The sequence below is a fragment of the Molothrus ater genome, chromosome 31 (assembly GCF_012460135.2).
Source record: "Molothrus ater isolate BHLD 08-10-18 breed brown headed cowbird chromosome 31, BPBGC_Mater_1.1, whole genome shotgun sequence".
In the NCBI taxonomy this organism is placed as follows: Eukaryota; Metazoa; Chordata; class Aves; order Passeriformes; family Icteridae; genus Molothrus; species Molothrus ater.
In genome coordinates, this window is record NC_071658.1 from 73,564 (window position 1) to 89,413 (window position 15,850).

Sequence of the window (15,850 nt, forward strand, 5' to 3'; positions counted from 1 at the left end):
TGGAAACCAGTGGGTAAGGGCAGCTATTCCTCTGGCAATGCAGTGGAAAGACTGACTGCTCTGTCCCAAAGCCCAGATTATATCCAGGTGGGGATGCTGAGCTCCTCTCCCCTGGGCAGGGAATCTCACAATGGGCTGAAATCGTTCTGAGTCATGGGGTGGGTCCTTGATTACCCGATAAACAGAAATGGCTCCTGGAGGGAGTTATCTCTGAGTCATGAGGCAAGATATTGATGGGGCCATTAACAGGAGATAAGGAACAAAACAATGTCCCTCCTGGTTTCAGCAGCTCTTGAGGATGGGAATAGAAGACATTTTTCTATTCTAACCTAGGACACTCAGGGCCAGCAGCCCAGCCCAGCTCAGCAGCACAGACTCAGCACAAGGACTTCAATGACCCTCTGGGGCTTTGGTGCTGTTTGCATCAGTCTCGGTACTTCAGAGTGCGCTCAATAAACTTCTGGAGAACTCAAACTCATGTTCAAAGTCCAAAGTTTCATTAACTTTTAATGGGTACCACTGAGGGACACAATTCATGTGAAAATGTCCCCAGGTTCCAGTTAGAGCAGAGCCCTGGAAGCACTGATGACAGCTGGGGACAAGCAAGGGAAACGTGTCTCTGGTGCTGGGCAAACCCGGATGTGTTTCAGGAATGCAAAGGGCCAAGGCCTGAGCCCCAGCCCCTGGCCAGGCAGATCCTGTCCCTCCCTCATTGCTCAGGGCTCTTGCTGGGGCACTGGGATGTGGGGATGGGCAATGCCAAGGGCAGGAGCATGGGGCGGCCCCTGCCAGGCTGCTGAGCAGGGACAAGGAGGCAATGAGGCCCCAGGCCTGCAAGGGTCACTTGTCTCCTGCTGGCCTCAGGCCCAGGGCCAGCAGCCATGGCTAAAGTGCTGCAGGAGTTGGCTCTGGCAGGGCTGTCTTGCAGCTGCTGCCCATGCCTGTGCCCTGTGCAGCCCAGGCTGTCCTACGGTGTCCCTGCCCTGCGCCTCTGTCCCTGCAGGCTGTCGGCATCCCCCAGCTGCCCCACCTGGCTGGGCCCTTCCTTTGCTGACAGTTCTGCCTCCTGCCTGCCTCTGCCTGCCCACACAAAGCCTTGGGCTGCTCCAGGCTCCTGCTGGGGCACGTGTTGAACCACAGCCCTGCCCTGCCAGGGAAATTCCTTTCTGCTGCTGCCTGGTCTGGGCCTCCCCAGCTGCCCTTGGTGCCATTATTTCCTTCTCATGCTCATATGCTCTAGGAAGGAAAGCTCCAGCCTCTCTGAAACCACCCTTCAGCCCCTGCCAGGCTACTCCTGTTCTGTCCTCAGTCTCCACCCCACTGAGCCCAGAACCTGAAGCCTCTACCTGCTGGTTATGTGATGAGGCCTCCAAACCCCATCTTGGGAGATGTCTGGGTCCTCTCCAATGTCTGTGAAAATGGAAAAATACCTGCCAAATGTATTTTCTTGCAATTTTGCAGTGGCAGAACAAGGGTCAATAACTCTAAAGTGAATGAGGCTGGAGTTACATTTGTTAGAAGGAGGAAATATTTTACAATGATGAGAGTGGAACAAAACTTCAACTCTTTTAGAGACAAGTGGATGTGCCATCCTAGGAATTGTCCATGAGCAGGAGCTTTGTGCAACCTGACCCAGTGAAACCCCCTGCCCTTCCCAAGGACGGAATTCCTGTAGTGTGGGTTCTCTGCTGTGCTGGGTGCCCTCACAAGGCTTGTGGCCAGAATGTCTGCTGAGGGCAGCCAGGCTGCTGCAGGGGCAGTGACCTCACAGCCATCACCATGACAGCCCTGTCCCCTGGGCCTGGCTGTGCCCTTTGCTCTGCCCCTGCCTTGTCTCTGCTGGCATGAAGAGTTTTGTCATTCATAACTTGTCCCCAAGTGCTGGGGCCAATGGCTTCCCAGTCAGGCTCCTGGAGCACAAGTGGCTTTTCAGAGCCCAGCCAGGAATGAGCCGTGAGGCAGCAGATCTGCAGTGGTGGCCACCAGGCCGGGCTGCCAAGGGAGGCTTCTGGCCATGGCCTGCAAGCAGCTGCTGCTGCCAAGGTGCCTTTGGTGCCTCAGGCTCTCCCTGGCACAGCTCCCAGCACGGCCCTCTGCCCTTGTGCCCGAGGCCTTCCCTGTGCTGGGGCTGGCCTGGGGCTTTTCCTGCAGCGGGACCTGGCCTGCTGATGGCACAGGAAAGGCAGTTCCTGCTGGAGCAGGAGGCTCTGCCTGCAATGGGCTCCAACAACTCCAGCAGGGCCCTGCTGACTTCAAAATTGCTTCCTGGAGCAGAAGATTCTAATGGTTTGAGCTCCTTTGCTGTGGAGGAAAGAACTCTGATCAAGATCTTTCTGTCCAATCATGATCAGAATAAACAGAGCTGTTTTTCTAGAAATCTATCTGGTATTGCATCATTAATCCTGTAGGACAAATTGCATTAAAGTTCAATTCCACCTGTCCAATATTTTATACCTTTGACAAAGTCTGGGGCTAGCATTGGATTCAGCTATTCCCAGTCTCCTTTCTGAGAAGGAATTTTAGAAGTTATGGGGTCCTGCAGGGGTTTTGTGGTTCTGTGGTGGCTGCTGGGTGTCATTTCTCTACCTCATGACTCAGCAGGAGTTTCTCCAAGAAAGAAATAAAACTTTTGCCTGAAGCTCCCACTCTCCCCATGACAGGAACCTCTGTGAGTGTCTGGGACATCCCGGTTCTTTGGCAGCCTGGGGACTCCTGGCATGTCACCGTGGAGCCCCCATGAGTGCCTGTGACAGATCGGTGCCTTTGCAGCCCAAGGTGCCCTGGGATGTCACCATGGAATGGCTGTGACTGCCTCTGACCACAGGGCTCTTTACCATTCCCAGAAAGCCCTGGGAGGTCTCCATGGAGACCCTGTCTGTGCCTGTGACATTCCAGCTCTTGAAGAGGCTGGAAACTCTTGGAATGTCCCCATGGAACCCCTCTGAGTGCCTGAGGCAACTCGGATCCTTAGCAGGCAGCCATCACTAGAATCCATTGCTGTGGTCAGTTTCCATGGTAGCCATCACCATCCCCCTGTGTCTATGGTCAGTCCCTTGGCAGCTCCATGGAGACCCCATGCCAGGGGTGGTTGCCATGGACACCAGCTCAGGCCTGCAGCCAGAGTTCTGTTGCCATGGCAACCATTTCCAGTCCCATCCCCAGACTCATGGGATCCCAGAGCCATAGAATTGGCGGAGCTGGGAGGGACCCATCAGGATCCTCCAGTCCAACTGCTGGCCCTGCACAGGACACCCCAACAATGCCAGCCTGAGCCTGGCAGCGCTGGCCAAACGCTGCTGGAACTCAGAGAGCCCTGGAGCTGGGACCCTTCCCTGGGGAGCCTGGGCAGGGCCCCAGCAGCCTCTGGGCAAAAACCTTTTCCTGACATCCAACCTGAGCCTGCCCTGACTCAGCTGCAGCCGTTCCCTCCACTGCTGTCCCTGGGCACCAGAGGGAAGAGGTTCCCACAGCCCCAGCCAGGGACCCACTCCCAAGGCTGCTGCCTTGGCCACCAGGGCTGGCACCAGGTGGGATGCTCGTTCTCCATGGGCTGGGGTGTAGGAATGGGATTCCCCAATTTCCTGCTCCCACTAAAACCGCGCTGCCCCTCGCTGCCCTCCCACCTCCCATGGAAAGCACAAAAGGCAAAGATCCCGGGCTGGGATAATAACAATTTATTGGGAACAGCAACCAGATATGGAACAAACAGGAACAACAACAACATGGATAAGAGAAGGGATAAGAAAAACTTTTTGCAGGGAAATCTACAACACCACTGACTGTCTCTTCCCAGTCATGTATTTCCCCTGCCTGGAAAGGACACCCTTCTCCTCAGGGCAGAGAGAGAGAGTCCCTTTCCTGCCCCTGGCAATGACCTGAAGTAGGAGTGAATGTAATGACACAGCCAAGACCAGACCCTCATAACCTTGGACCCACATCATGTCATTGGTAGGGGCAGGAAAAGGGACAGGTGTCTTCCCAGCATGGATCACAAGGAACGTAGATAACCAGAGCTCTTTCCAATGTGGGACCTCCAATGGGGGATGATGCTGGAGCAGTGGACAATGCTCTTCCTGCACTTGGGGCATTTGCAGGGTTTCCCTCACTGGTGCTTTCGTTGGTGTCTGGTCAAGTGAGAGTTGCGGCTGAAGCTCATCCCACATTCCCCACACTCATAGGGTTTCTCCCCGGTGTGGATGTACCGGTGGGTGATGAGGTGGGAGTTTTGCTTGAAGCCCTTCCCACAGTCAGGGCAGCGGAATGGCCTCTCCTCGGTGTGAATGCGCTGGTGCAGCAGAACATTGGAGCTGGTCTGAAACCTCTTCTGACACTCAGGACACTCATAGGGCCTCTCCCCAGTGTGGATCATCTGGTGGACACTCAGGTCAGAGCTGCAGCTGAAGCCCTTCCCACACTCCCCACACTCACAGGGCCATTCCCCAGTGTGGATCATCTGGTGGCGGATCAGGGTGTTGCTCCGGCTGAAGCTCTTCCCACACTCCAAGCACTTGTAGGGCTTCTCCCCATCGTGAAGCTGCTCATGCACCACCAGCTCTGAGCCCCGGCTGAAGCTCTGCCCACCTTCCTGGCTCAGGGTGCGTTTTTCCTCCTCAGAGCACCCTGGGCTGAGTTTGGTGCCCTTCCTCCTCTGGTACCTCTGGGACATTTTTTCCCCATTGGATTCCTGCACAGTAGAGCTGCTCAAAATGGCCTCTTCCATGAGGTTCTGCTGCAGGGATTTGTCCTCCCTGATCTCCATCCTCAGCTTCTTGTTTGGAGGACGAAGGACGAGGTCAGGATGGGATTTGCCTCTGTGCCAGAGGGAAGGGGAAGGAGATCCCCCCACTGATTTCCTGGCAGGACGGCATTGGCAGAGGGGCTGTCCTGCAGCCGGGGGCTGTGCTGGGCTGGGAGATGGAGCAGGAGAGAGGGGGAATGGGGCACTGACTTCTTCCTCACCTGCCCGGGTGTCCTGGGACATTGTCTCAGTTTGAACAGACGGGTGTCTGCTAAGGAAGGCAAGAGCCTCCCTTGAAATGGAAAAAGTAAATCCTCTCCCTCCAAATTACTAGAATTTTGAAATTAAGGGTATCTCAGGCAAAAGTATGGGAATAGGAATAACAGCTATTGAACTAGGAAAATCTTAAAAATACAAATGCCGTTTTACAAAAAAACCCCACTCACCAGATCAGAATATGATGTGACACCCTGCAGGTCAGGCTGCTGGTAGCAGTCCTATGAAATGGTGGCTGCAGAGCTCCTGCAGTGACAGATGTGGTTCTGTTAGGATCCTGTAGAAGGGTGGAGTTTTCCTCTGAAGGTCCAGTGGTGGTAGTGTTGGGCCTGGTCTTCCTCTGGGAATCCTGTGGAGAAGAAAGCTGCTTCTCTGAGAATCCAGTGGGAAGAGGCTGATGTGGTGTCCCAAGGATGCAGTTATATCCAGGTACGAATGCTTGGCTCCTCCCCCTGGGCGGAGCATCTCACAATGGGATGATGTGGTTTTTATCAGTCATGCAGTGACACTCAATGGCCCATCAAGAGAAGATATTTCCCAGAGGATGGATTGGTTGTGGAAGAGATAAAGAAAACTGCCCAATTAACAGAAGATAAATGCTCCAGTTCTAACAGATGGGTGATGATCCCACAGCCTGTGAATTCAGGGAGTGCTCAACATCATGGTTCCGTCTCCTTTCCCTGATCCTCCTTTGTCCCTCCTCTTCCTCCCACTCCTCATCTTCCCTCCCTCCTCCTCCTTTTCCTTCCTAAGCCAACCTCCTTCTCTTACTTCCCTCCCTTCTTGCTCTCCTTCTTCATCCAAACTGGGCCTTGTTGGGGACCCTGGCTGCAGACTTCCAGCCCTTGGGGTTCCTCCCAGGAGATCCGGAAGGGGTGAATGCAGAGAGGGCTGGGAGATCCCAGGAGTGGCTTCAGTGGGAGGGACTGGGCTGTACTGGGATCATACTGGGATCAAATGGGCAGTGACTGGGATTGCACTGCATTTGTACTCACATCATACCAGGATCATACTGGAACTGAGTAGGAGCCTGCCGGGTGCAATTGTGACCCTGTTGGAGGCAAATGGGATATACTGGGAGCAAGTGGGATCATGCTCTGGGTGAGCAGGAGCAGCTGTGAGCAACTGGGATCATGCCAGGAGCATGTGGGAGAACTGGGAGTGACTGGGTGCATGCTGGGGGTCATTGGAAACAACTGGGCTTCTACTGGGATCATGCTGGGAGTAACTGGGAATATGCTGGAAGGAACTGGGATACACTTGAAGCCATTCATTATATTGAACAATAAGTTTTTGAGAAATAAAAGAATTAAAAGACACTTAAAAGTATATCAAGGGAATCACAGAAGTTAATAAATAACCTAAAATACACTGTTAGGGAGCCCTAACTTTGATCAGATATCTAGATAAGTTAACCAAAAACACACACAGAAGAAACTTTGGAATTAGAATATTTGAAGAGAAAAGCAGAAATGGAAGCCAATAAGTTAAAGTGACCTGCCAAGCCATTAGAATCAAGCCAACTACAACAATAACTTCTGCCAAGCCATGGAAAGACATGCCAAGAATAACAGGAAACTGCCCAAATTAGGAAAAGCTTAAAATTTAACTAAGGAAGACCAAGAATTCCTGGAAGACTCCGACTGTACTCCTGCCTACCTATGAATATGCATGTAATAATGATGTAATCCTTTTTCAAAATTGTATAAAAACCTGCCTTTGCTGTACACAATTTGGAAATCCATTTAGCGATTTCTCCAACGCGTTGCCAATAAATACCTCCTGCCTATAGACCTCAAATCCAGTCTCTGGGCAGCTTATTCTCGCCTTTTGGGGCAAAATTCGGCATCATTTTTGGCGACCGCGGCAGGACAGAAAAGGGTCCGTCCGAGCCTTGACTCGGGGGACCGGGACCTCTTCAGGGCCCCTGACGGAATTCTGTCAGAAGAGACCCCCATCCCCCAGCCAACGCGCATCGGTGGACAAGAACTTTCTGCATCTCCTGCTCCAAATTAAGAGGTATTTATCTTTGCTTATAGGTTTTATGGTAAAGCGCTTTATTGGGAAACGAGGGTCAGACGTGACCACTCGAAGGGATTCCGGGGGACGCCCTGGTAAAAATATCCCAGCTGGGTTAGAGTCCCGGTAATAGAAACGCAGGTTAGAGTCCTGCTGGAAGGAATATTGCAAACGCAGGTTAGAGTCCTGCTGGAAGGAATATTTGTTTTTCATTTATCTTGGTATTTTTGGGTTCTTCTTATTGTGTGGGAAACTGTTTTAATATTGTGTTTAATGTAATATTGTGTTTAATGTTATATTTACTGTGAATTAATTGCTCTCTGAGACCGGGAGAGAGGTCGGTCAGTTTGTGGTGTTCTATGTGTCTGTTGCAAATCTTACAGGAAACATTTTCGGTCAGTTTGTGGTGTTCTATGTGTCTGTTGCAAATCTTACAGGAGACATTTTGTCACTCTATGTAATCTTGTAGATAAAGGTGTGTGGGTATGGATGAGAGTGAATGAGACGCAGCATCGCTGCGAAGCGAGAGGGAGTCCCGCTCCGCAGTTCCTGTTCTTCGCGAGAAGCCAGGTCGGAAACGGACGAAGCGATTGGAAATTGTGTGTGTGGAGTGTTGCAATAAATTGGCAAACAGTACTTGCGGGAAAGGGATTGATCCGGTTAAACAGTAAATACAGCCACAGGGAATAGTAATGGGAGGTCAACAGAGTAAGGACGTAAATATGAAAACCCCCTTAGGATGTATCCTAAAGCACTGGAAGGACTTGGGAGGGATTCCGGGGGGAAACATAAGTAAAAAGACACTCCTTAAATATTGCACACAGTGGTGGCCATTGTATAAGTTAGATGACGATGAGAAATGGCCACCGGAGGGAACAACTAATTATAACACTATCTTACAACTGATGCTTTTCCTTTGTCGACTTAATAAATGGGACGAAGTGATGTATGCTGATATGTTCTTTACCTTAAGAAATAAACCGGAGTGGCAAAAAGAGTGCGGGGTAAACGTAGCACCTCAGGACCCCCTAGTACTAGCCCTCGAAAAAGATAAGAAAGGCTTAAAGCCTAAAGAACGTTGCTGTGATGCATGTAGCATTGGGCAACAATGTCTTAAGTTAACAAGAAGGGACAGTGGGAAGGAGAGCGAAATAAGCCTGTGGGAATACCATCCATTCGCCCCAGGACGGGAAGGGCCTCTTCCCAGGCCAAAAGAGGAACAAGGGGATCCTAGCCCATTAAAGGAACTGGAACGATGGTGGAAATCTAAGTTTGGGCACAGCCCTCAGAAGCTAGACAACAGTTGGGAGGGGGGTGGCCCATTAAAATCGGGGACTAACAAGGGGGAAAGCAGCCCACAGGGACTGGATAGTCCACAGGGGTTGGGGAGCTACAGGGATGTTGGCAGCCCACCCAGACTAGAAGTTGAGAGGAGGGGGCAGCCCACATGGAGAAGAGAGCCGAGGGGAGACACGCAGCCTGCCCGAACTAAGTCCATGTGGGGATAGTGGCACACCTGGGAATGGAAGTTTAAGGAAATCAGGTACCTGTAGAATGGAAACCAGCACACCGAGGACTGGAGACAAAGGTGACTCACTGGGGGGGCGACGTCTCTAAGTTGAAATATAGTGAAAAGAATGACAATGAGACATGCGAAAGGGGGGGCCGAGAACAACTCACAGAAGCTGAATATAGTAATTCGTATAGAGGATAAGAGAGATGGAAGGGGAACAGAAGATGAGGAGGACGGTAGCCCAGAACAGGATAGGCACCGGCAGATGCGGGAAGAAAGGCGACAGATGCAGAGTGAGAGGCAGTTGGAAGAAGATCCCGGGGAGGGGACTAGTCACTCGTATTATACCAGATCTGTGGCACGGAGGGAAGCGGAGCAAAGAGAGGAGGGGAACCATACGATAGCTCCTCTCCGACAACTTATGCCAATGGTAGGGGAGAGGACTAGAATAAAGGTGCCGTTCTCAACAAGTGATCTGAACAATTGGAGGGATGAGGCAAGGAACTTCAGGAGGAATCCAGAGGGAGTAGCGAAGAGGTTTGAATTAATGGCAAAGAATTTGGATATTGATTGGGAAGATATAGAGGTGATGCTGTCAGAGTTGACAGATACAGAAAGGGAACTCGTATTGGAAACCGGAAAACAACATGCTCAAGTGTTATCAGGGAGACTGGAAGATAATTTCCCCAGCAGTAAACCAGAATGGGACCCGGGCAATGAAGAGCATTATCGGAGGCTGGTGCAGTATAGAAAACTGATAGCGATGGGCTTGCGTAATGCGATCCCTAAGGCTATCAATTGGTCGATGCTATATGACATCAGGCAGGGAAAAGATGAGACCCCATCAGAGTTTTTGGATAGACTTCGGGCAGCCATGAGACAATACACACCCCTGGACCCAGCAACGGAAGAAGGGAAACAACACCTGTTGGGATTAATGATGGGACAGAGTAACCCGGACATTAGGAAGAGATTACAAAAGCTTGAGCATCCAGCAAACAAAAACCTGGAGGCGTTGCTGAATGAGGCGTGGAAAGTGTATAATAATAGAGAAATAGAGGAAAAGAAAAAGGAAGATAAGAGGCTTGGTCGAATAGTGGCTGCAGCAATAACAGCTCAAAATACAAACCATTTGGGACCTAATACCAGGGGTAGGGGAAGGGGCTACCCAGTGGGAGGGGGAGGGAGGTTCCAACCCCACCCAACTAGAATAGGGCCAAACCAGTGTGCCTATTGCTTCCAAACGGGACACTGGAAACGTGAGTGCCCTCAACTAAGAGAAAGATCAATGGACACTACTACTATCGCACATCAGGGCAGTGAATGAGGGGACCGGTGGGCCGTACCCTAGCAGACCCACTGGTTAAAATGGAGCTAGGGGAAGGTAAAAAGGAATTGGATTTTTTGATTGATACAGGAGCAACATTTTCGGTTTTAAATCAAGAATTGGTACCTAAGAGTGATGAATTTGTACAAGTTGTGGGAGCAACAGGCCAACCAGAAAAAGCTTACTTTTTGAGACCTATCAAATACAAAATTGGGAAACAAATGGGGATTCACCAGTTTCTGTATTTGCCAAATTCACCAAAGCCTCTATTAGGAAGAGACTTACTGGAGAACTTGGGAGCCATAATAAAATTCAACAAAGACAAATTGGAATTTCAAGTAAGGGAAGAGCAACTGATTACAGCCCTAAGCCTAACAATCAGTTGTATAGAACCGAAGTCTGAAAGTCACAATATTGAGCGTATCCTGAGTGAAACATATCCATTAGTATGGGCTACTGATATACCTGGGAAATCACAACAAGCAACACCTATCATTATCGAACTTATACCTGGAGCAAGGCCGGTAAGTAGGAAACAATACCCACTGAGGTTAGAAGATAGAAAGGGAATTGAGCCCATAATCACAAGGTTTTTAGAATTGGGGTTATTGATAGAATGTGAATCGGATTTTAACACCCCAATCCTGCCAGTAAAGAAACCTAATGGAACTTATAGATTAGTCCAAGACCTGAGGGCAGTAAATGAAATAACCAAGACACTACATCCGGTAGTTGCTAACCCTTACACACTCTTAACTAAATTAAAAGATAATTTGACATGGTTCACAGTGTTAGATTTAAAAGACGCATTCTTCTGCCTTCCTTTAGCTCCGGAGAGCCAAAAGATCTTTGCATTTGAATGGGAATCTGTAGATAGGGGAAGAAAAACCCAACTCACCTGGACGGTGTTGCCACAAGGATACAAAAACAGTCCTACAATTTTTGGGAATCAACTAGCCAAAGAGCTAGAACAGTGGGAAAGGCCGCTGGGAGATGGTACTCTTTTGCAATATGTAGATGACCTCCTAATAGCAACAGAAACAGAAGAAGAATGCATTGAATGGACTATTTCCTTGTTAAACTTTCTGGGTTTAAGTGGATATCGAGTTTCTCAACAGAAAGCACAGCTGGTACAAGAAGAAGTGGTGTATCTGGGATATGAAGTTTCCAGAGGACAGCGATCCCTGGGAGCAGCCAGGAAAGAAGCCATCTGCCAAATGCCTAAACCAGAGACGGTAAGAGATTTGCGTGCCTTCCTGGGGATGACCGGTTGGTGTCGGTTATGGATCTATCAATACGGAATACTCGCCAAACCACTCTATGACTTACTAAAGGAAAGTAAGGGTGTTCTAGTTTGGACTCCCGAGGCAAAGGGAGCCTATAAGAGACTGAAACAGGAACTCATGAGAGCACCAGCCTTGGGTCTTCCAGACGTGACCAAACCATTCTGGCTGTTTTCTCATGAGCGACAAGGAATGGCCCTAGGAGTCCTAGCACAACAGTTAGGACCGCACAAAAGGGCTGTGGCCTACTTCTCCAAACAGTTGGATGAAGTGAGTAAAGGATGGCCTGGCTGTCTAAGAGCAGTAGCCGCAGTGATAATCAACATTGAAGAAGCCAGAAAGCTCACTCTGGGCCAGAAAATGACTGTGTTAGTAGCTCACACTGTGTCTGCTGTGTTAGAGCAGAAAGGAAATCACTGGCTGTCACCTTCCAGATTCCTAAAGTACCAAGCTATCTTGGCTGAGTCAGATGATGTTACTATCCAGGTAACTAACGTTGTGAACCCAGCTTCATTCCTAGAAGGGAAGACTTCAGCAGAACCCATCGAGCATGATTGCCTGGAAACAATCGAAGCCGTTTACTCCAGTCGCCCGGATCTCAAAGAAGAGCCATTCGAAGATGCAGATGACTGGTTCTCGGATGGTAGCAGCTTCATAAAACAAGGAGTAAGAATGGCTGGTTATGCAGTAACTACCACAGAAAAGGTAATCGAGTCAAACCCTTTGCCTGCAGGGACCTCAGCCCAGAAGGCAGAATTGATAGCTCTGACCCGAGCTCTGGAATTGGCAGAGAACATGCGAATAAATATTTGGACAGACTCTAAATATGCCTTTTCTGTTGTGCACGCTCATGGAGCCATCTGGAAAGAAAGAGGACTGTTGACTACTCAAGGGAAAACAGTCAAACATGCGGAGGAAATCCTACGATTGCTAGAAGCAGTCCAACTCCCAGCACAAGTGGCCATAATGCATTGTAAAGGACACCTAAAAGGTAACACTACTCCAGAAGTTGGGAATAGAAAGGCAGATGCAGAAGCTAAATTAGCTGCTGCAAGGACCGGAGAGGTAAATATAACAGCTCTAATACCAGGAGAGCTGGATGTAAACCTCCAACCAAATTATCAGGAATCAGATCATAGATGGATTCAAAGGAATAAAGGTAAACTGTTAGACAGTGGATGGGGACAATTGGAGACAGGACAGTTGATAATACCAGGGAACCTAATGTGGCAGATTGTAAAGACGGAGCATGAAAAGGCCCATTGGGGTCTAGATCCGCTTTACCAATATTTGCAAGCCAGGATAGCAGGACCGAAATTATTTACTACCATAAAGCACGTCACATCCCAGTGCGAGCGGTGTCTGAAAAACAACCCAAATACGGGAACCAAGGTACACCAAGGAGCCATAAATCGAGGTAAATTCCCAGGTGAAGTATGGCAAATTGATTTTTCTGAACTCCCAAGAAAAGGGGGGTTTCGGTATTTGTTGGTATTAACTGATACATTTTCTGGGTGGCCTGAAGCATTCCCTTGTAGGACAAATAAGGAAAGGGAAGTAACTAAAGTACTGTTGAATGAAATTATTCCACGGTTTGGGGTACCGAAGAGCATTTCTTCGGATAGGGGTACACATTTCTGTGCAAAAGTGGTGAGAGCAATAAGCAAAGCATTACAAATCAAATGGCAATTACACACGCCTTACCGTCCACAGGCCAGTGGGCAAGTGGAAAAGATGAATCATCTCATCAAACAGCAAATTGCCAAAATATGCCAGGAGACTAATTTGCAGTGGTATCAAGCTTTGCCTATTGCTCTGCTTAGGCTGAGAGTCAAACCAAGATCAAAAGAAAAGTTAAGCCCATTTGAAATTTTGTATGGTAGACCCTATGCTATGCAAATTGTAAATGGGACGCTATAGACCAAATTGGTAACCAGTACATTTATGATTATGTAATTACGGTGGGGAAACAGTTCGATAAGAATGCTGCTGTGGTGATAGAGCACCAACCTAAACAACCTGATTGCAAATTGCATCCGTTTAATCCCGGTGATTGGGTGTATGTTAAGAATCTTTTAGGAAAACCCCTACAAGAGAAGTGGGAGGGACCTTTCCAAGTGCTGCTGACTACCTTCACCGCGGTTCGGATCAAGGAGCGACCCACATGGATTCATTACTCTCGGGTCAAGAAGGCTCCGGAGAATAAACAAGAGGAACAGACATCATGATCCTGACTCCACCTCAGACCTTCACAACCCTGATCATTGGACTCTCGATAAGTATAGTTCTTCCCCAAGACTCTGCCCAATAGACCCATGGTCTAATGCACACCAGTGTATCCACCCGGAGATGGAAACGGAACTGAAGGGATCCTATTTTGAGGTTTATGCCTTACGTAACAATCAGCCATACGCAAGTAAAGCGTGGAATCAGCCCACCATGGTAGCATACAAGGGAGACCTAATCCAAATTGGGTGTCGAGAGCTTGACCAGTAGAAGGAAAAACAAGGCGGCTAGTATTAACAATTCATCCCTTGATGGCAGCCTCTGAACATAACCTAATTACTTTTAGTCCAGTGAAAATGGGCAAGCCCACCGTCTGGATTCAGCAAAAGGGCCCAATTTCATGTCAGTGGAGTGACTTCAGGGAAGATCCACCCGGATCACAACCCCGAGACTCAGTAATTTATACAGAAGATCCGCTTGGGGAACTACATCCTCAAAACATAACCCTTGACCTTCACCCTCTTCTCTTTTCTGCAGGAAAGATTGTAGCATCTAGTGGTCCTGAGGAAGGGAAAGCACAGTGTGAGATGGCATTTAGATTGGATCAGTCGATGACCTTCACATGTGAAAGAGAGTTGAAAATGCTGGAACTGGGTTCTAGCTTCCCTAAGCGTGCTGTCGGATATAAGGTGGCATTACCAGAAGACGTGATCCCATTGTACCCAGATCTAGACTTGCCCCAAGAAACCACTCCACTGGTGGAATGTATAGCAGTACATAACCTAACCTTTATAGGGCCTCAGGTGATAAGAAAATCTAATGAACAAAAATTATTGTTAGACCCCACTTATTCCCTGAAAAAGGTACAGATGAACATCCACACCGATATTACATATTTGCAGAAGGATTGCCAACCATTTATACAGCAAAGCCTTAAGGGATGGAATGCATGGTTAGCAACAAGGTCTCATCACAGAAGAGCACAAAGAGATGTAAGTGGGTGGATTGGCACCGGATTTGGTATATTAAACACGATAGATCAAGAAGTGTTAGTAAACAAATTGAGTACTGTCACGTCGAACCTGGGGAAGCTTAAAATGCCTCTCAGTTCATCCATGATCACATTAGCAGAAACACAATCGCTAGTAGTAAAATTGCTAACCATGGTAGCAAACAACACTGCAGAGGATTTCGCAAAGTTTGCTGACTATACAAGGGAACTTAGCAAAGAGATTGCACTAGCTATCCAATGCCCTCAGACGCAACAATGGGTACAATCAGTAGCGGCAGGAATAATGAGAGAAGGAACGTCAGGTATATTACCTCAAGAGATAAGAGAAACAATATTAAAGGACAATCATACTACACAATTTGAGAAGGACCACCAAGCCTGGTGGCAATTAGTAAATTTCACTTATGAGCCTCAACAAGAACACATTGAAGCCTATGTCCTCACCATTAGTGCAGCAGAGGAAAGAGCTATCTTTCTATCCTCACTCTTGGGACAATACATCAGGATGTCATTGTCAGGCCAATAGACCATAATGTCTGGGCCAGTTATGATAATACCAAAAATAGGTGGCAATCGGTTAGCACAGAAGCATGTATTCCTAGAGGACAATTAGGCTATGTCTGCGAGAACGCTGTAGTAGAAGCAGAAGATTTATGCTTAGATGCCGAAAATAGTGTATGTACATTTGAAATGCTTCCGCATAATAGAACACAATCACAAGTTTACTATATAGGGAATGGGTGCGCTTGCGTAAGGACAGCTTGTGACAACATCACTATAGATAATTGCCAAATGGAGACTAACAATACTAACTTCTGTGTATGCAACTTCACCAAGATAGTAGGTTGTGATTTTCATTATACTGTCCCAATAACTACTCAACAGCTAATTAACGCAGATTTTAACCTATATCGAGAGATACCGAAATTACAAATAGGGATGGACGTCAAAGTTCTTAAAGCAATGCTCGCACATCCTAAAGTAAAGAAATTGGTGCAAAAGGTGAATCAAACAACTAAACGAATGGTATGGCAGGTAGAACATAATTCAGAAAAAATAAAGAATGTCCTGGCCGAAGTGGAACAAGTAGGCCAGCATCATTGGTGGGATATCTTTATAGGATACTCCCCAACAGCTACACAGGTCTTCAACTACCTGGTACACCCAATGCTAATAGTAATTGTAACTCTGTTACTATTAACTCTCACAAATATTTGTATGTGGTGGAGACTAAGAATCATAATGAGAAGGACCCAAATGATTTGGGCTATGGTACGAGCGTATCAGCGCCCTATAGGATTAGAATTTGACGAAAGAATTCGTAAGTTATAAGAAAAGGGGGAATGAAGCCATTCATTATATTGAACATTTAAGTTTTGAGAAATAAAAGAATTAAAAGACACTTAAAAGTATATCAAGGGAATCCGCAGAAGTTAATAAATAACTAAAATACACT